The following is a 4,551-nucleotide window of genomic DNA, read 5'->3' on the forward strand; positions in this document are numbered from 1 at the left end:
CGTAGGGAATTTCAAAAATATTAATTTTTGTGTGATTGGCGAGCATTTGAAGTAAACAGTTCAATTTTTGACAAAAAAAAGGGGCAATCATTTGTTAATAAATAATGTTAGAATCAACTTATCGAAAATCCCGTACGTATTTCTCTTCGGAATGTTATTTTAAAGATATGGTCAAAATTTGGAGTGAATAGAATGAAAATTGTTGGACTTATGCTGCGTGCCGTTTTAAAAAATCGTGTTTCGAGAAAAACGCCTTTAAAGTTTTGAGATGTGTTATGTACGGGAAAAAATGAAAAATTTGACTGTTTAAAAATTTTTACCATTAATCTGCTATCCCTGGACCATAAAGCTGCCCTTTCCTGCTTAAATATTCTTCCTCATTTTCTTTCCTCGTCGATTTTATGCTGGTGCGTGCCTGTTTTGCCGCATCTGTCAAAGACTGCTCGGCGTGCTTGATCCGCATAGCATCGGCTTCAAAGCAAAAATTGTATGCTTGGAGGCCAATATCTATCTCCAAAACTTTCATAATTCGCAGAATGTTAGTCAAACCGTCGTTAAAATTACACACAGCAATATGAGTCGCTACTTGCAATACTTTTTTGCCACTTGAGTAGGACTTAGGAGCCAAGTTCCAAACAGTTGCATTGAAACTTTTGTTGCAGTTTTGCGTGTAGGCTCCCAAGCAACGATTTAGCAACTTGTCACGGCTCAGCTCCTCATAAATCGGTTTGATGGCTTGAAAAACTTCCTCCGATAGCGGCGGCTTATGATAGAAGGTGTCTAAGGAATCCGCTACTTGCGCCTTCTTCCAGTCACACCAAGACTCTGAGCACTTCTCGTGCTGCGGTTTTTCGTCGGTTGACATCTTATGAAATAAGGTCGCCCAGATTTTATTTTTCATTTTTTCCAAGGAGTTTGGATTCCGCCGTATTGCCAAACCATAATAAATTGTTAATTGGTCAATTAATTTGGCAGTTAATTTACCTTTTCCTCCGAGGCCTTTCACTTTTTTTTCAGATTTCTCAATCGAGTGCCCATTCTCTTTTGTACGTGGTCAATACACTCATTCTTTTGCACCTCAAAATTTTCGTACGGATTTTTCTCCATTATGCCCTTGAAGGTTTTGCTGTTACCATCACCGATGTAGTTTGCGTATTTGATGCCGTGCAAAGTTTCGGAGCGTTCAAACATCTCGACGACAGCGTCTACCTCCATCTTACCAGATGAACCTTCATGGTTCGATTGACATTGATCGGTGTGTGTTTTGAGTCATTCTTCATACTCAGCTGTTCCTGATTTACTCTTCCAGTGCTCGCAAGACTTACAGTACTTCGACTTCACTTCAACGTCGACGATTTTGCCTGTGAACCATCCAATCAATGACGTGATTCCGAAAAGCGACGAAAATCCACGTTTCCTCCACGAACCATCACCGGAAACAGTTATCCCTGTAAATAGTCCATATTCTTCACTTTTCTTTTTCTCTTCTTCCGCTGCTTTCTTCATACTAGCGTCTCGTATGGTTGCCGTTCGATCGAAATCATATCCACTAATCTGTCGTAAAAAGATTGAAATATCGGTCGTGGCAATTCCATGAATGCACAAAACTTGATTATTCCATGTAGTCCCACTCCTAGTAGTCGCATTGCTAGCACGATTCGACGGTTAATTTCATATCCATTTCGTATGAATTTACTACTTGGAATGTCAACTCTTGGGCAATTCGGGCAAGAGATAACTATTTTGAAGCCTAAACCTCGAGGACTTGTTTCATGAAACTGTATGTCTGAATCGCACGTTTTACACTTCACGTGTTGCGAAATGGCAGAGAAAACGGCAAAAAAGTTTATGATTCTATAGCCAAATTCATATTTTACATCGAAATCTTCATCACCAACTTTTAATTTCTTGGCAGAAGCACTGACTCCTGCCGAATCGCTCTCAGCCTCAAATCTATTCAACGGTCGTCTCGCTAATACATTGCTCCGACGCCGCGTTGGATACGATATTTTCGTACCTTTCTTGCCCGTGAACACTTTTTTGTCACTCATTGTAACTCTAAGGCCACAAATACTGTCAAAAATCAGCACTATACACAAAAATCGTGATTTCAAGCGAGGAAATGATGCCCTTTCTGTACATGTACTGACGCTGACTGACGCTATACTAACGTACTTTTGTTTCAAAATGCTTCAACTGAACACAAACTCTTTCTAACGACATCTGTTAGTGTATTAGAGAAGTTAGAAATCAAAAGGAAAGTCATTAGGCTGTACCCTTCCAGCAGGTATCTACGTGCCGCAGGTAGTCGTTTCGGAGCAGTCCGACGCGCTTGGGAAAAAGCTCGGAATTTCAAAGAAAAAAATTTTGTACAGGTATAAAACTTTTTTCCCCTTATTCTAGAAGGTTCAAAGCATCTTTTAAGCCAATAAAAAAATCGATTTTTTGACAATTCTACAGTGGTGTTACCCCTTAAGTAATTTCTTATTCCATAGGTAATGCGAGTACTTCTATTTGTACTTACTTTACCAAGATGGTGGAACAATGTCTGACCAGCTTCTACTCTCCATCTTCCTCTTTCAATATCGCCATTATTGCCCTATAGGGTATCCACATACCCTATAGGGCAATATTCAGCACGACTACATGTAATAAAAAAATTATGTAAACATACTAGGGCTTGTATAATATTTTCAGCATGTTCTGGGAAACAGTTTATGCATGAACTTAGGTTTTGTCATTTTGCTGTCATAATACCGAACGTATTCTCGATTACCCTCCTAGCTCTGGACAATCGATAATTAAAGATACGTTCATCGTCAGGCATTCTCTTATTTTTCTTTGGGAAAGGCCTTATCATGTAGTTTCTCAACGGAAAGGCTTCATCTGCAACGAAGACGTAGGGAAATGGAACATTTGCACCAGGGAGTGGAGTAGGTGGCGGCAATTCAACTTCTTCTTTTTTAATAGAAACACAACATAGATTACACACTTATGTAATACAGGTACATTTTTAGATAATCAGGTATACTGCTATGTACATACCATATTGTCCAATATCTACCCATGTGAACTTATAATCTGCATCACAAGCACCTAGAAGCACAATGCTAAAAAATCCCTTATAATTGTAAAACTGAGATCCCGACATAGGAAGGGCTTTGATGCGAATATGCTTGCCGTCGATGGCACCAAGACAATTAGGAAATTGCTATTTCTCCACAAATCCTTCCGCTACTTTGCTCCATGAATTCTGATTCATGGGTGGAAGGAAAATGGGTTGTAATACCTCCCAAATCGCTCGGCAAGTCTCAGGAATGATCGCGTGCGCTGTTAATTTTCCTATACGGGACTCTGTATGCTTGCTCAGGATAGAATCCCCTTGCGCCAGATATCTATAAAAATAATAGAATTCTATCAAACGCTCAGTTTATGTCCCAGCATAAACTGATTTCTTGCATACTTACAAGAGTGTCACCTGTAAGCGCAGCTTAGAATCTAATGGAGTCCTCTTACTTCGCTTCTGTAGTTTACTTTTTACTTGATCAACCAGCCAATTAAAATACTCGGGCCACATTTGAAAATTATAATTAAATTTCTCGTGATCCTGGGTTTCCAATTCCCTGATCAGATTAGAACGGTAACCGTGTTCATCTTTATACTGATTTACGGGACGGACCCACCACCTTCTTCCTCCATGGCCTCGTCCTCTTTGCTTTCGTCATTTCCACTGTAGTGTCAATTGATGGTGTGACACAATGACGAACAAACTCATTAAGATCAATTGATTTAATTCCATTACAGCAGCAATAACTTCTGTTTTCACAAACACTTCAATACACAAACAATCGCTGTTTGTCGGTTGTCCACCTCTTTCTCGAACGACGACAACGCCACCTCTATCACGATTTCTACGCTTACTTTACTGTATTGTAGATAGGACTGGCGTAAGCTCCTTACTCCTTTACTTTTACGCCTACTCTTACTCCTTACTCCACGCTTACTCCGTGTATTGTAGACGACGCTTTATACATATGGTATTGAAATATTCTCAATCGTTTGCAAGGAAAAGGTTAATTATCTCAATCTGGTCAATGTCCATAGTTGCATCACACACATTTCATCATGCAACTAACACACGCACGCACGCACGCACGCACGCAAGGGATCAAACACCCGTCACGTCCACGCCGTTGATCCTGGGTAGCGCTGAGAACGGGTAGCGCAAGCCAAGAGCCGTATACTCAATCTGGCCGTATCAGTAACTTGGCCATATTAGCTGCACGAATGTTGCGTAGCTATTGCTCATCCTGACAGTATTCACACATCCTCTGGACAAGTCCCATCTCAATGCGGAACAAGTTCCGTCTCAATAGGTGCCGTTGATGCGTGCGTAGATAGCCCATGTAAGCTAGAACCTGTTGGACATATTCCCAACTTTTGACCCCTCGTATCTCGAAAACTGCAAAGTTCCCAAAGTTTTAGCTAATTTGACCGAAAGGCTTTTTCACGTGGTTTTGTGCGGGGTCCTTTTTTATTTTTCTTTAAAAT

The 4,551-nt window shown here is 40.4% G+C and overlaps 1 pseudogene; it reads right to left on the bottom strand.

Moving 5' to 3' along the window:
• Positions 1 to 322: 322 nt before the first annotated feature.
• Positions 323 to 1,215, bottom strand: LOC139784513 (uncharacterized; annotated as a pseudogene).
• Between the last annotated feature and the right edge of the window lie 3,336 nt (positions 1,216 to 4,551).

Source organism: Temnothorax nylanderi, unplaced genomic scaffold (genome assembly GCF_030848795.1).
Source record: "Temnothorax nylanderi isolate EJ_2023f unplaced genomic scaffold, tnyl_v1.0 TNYL_tig0639_pilon, whole genome shotgun sequence".
NCBI classification, from domain to species: domain Eukaryota; kingdom Metazoa; phylum Arthropoda; class Insecta; order Hymenoptera; family Formicidae; genus Temnothorax; species Temnothorax nylanderi.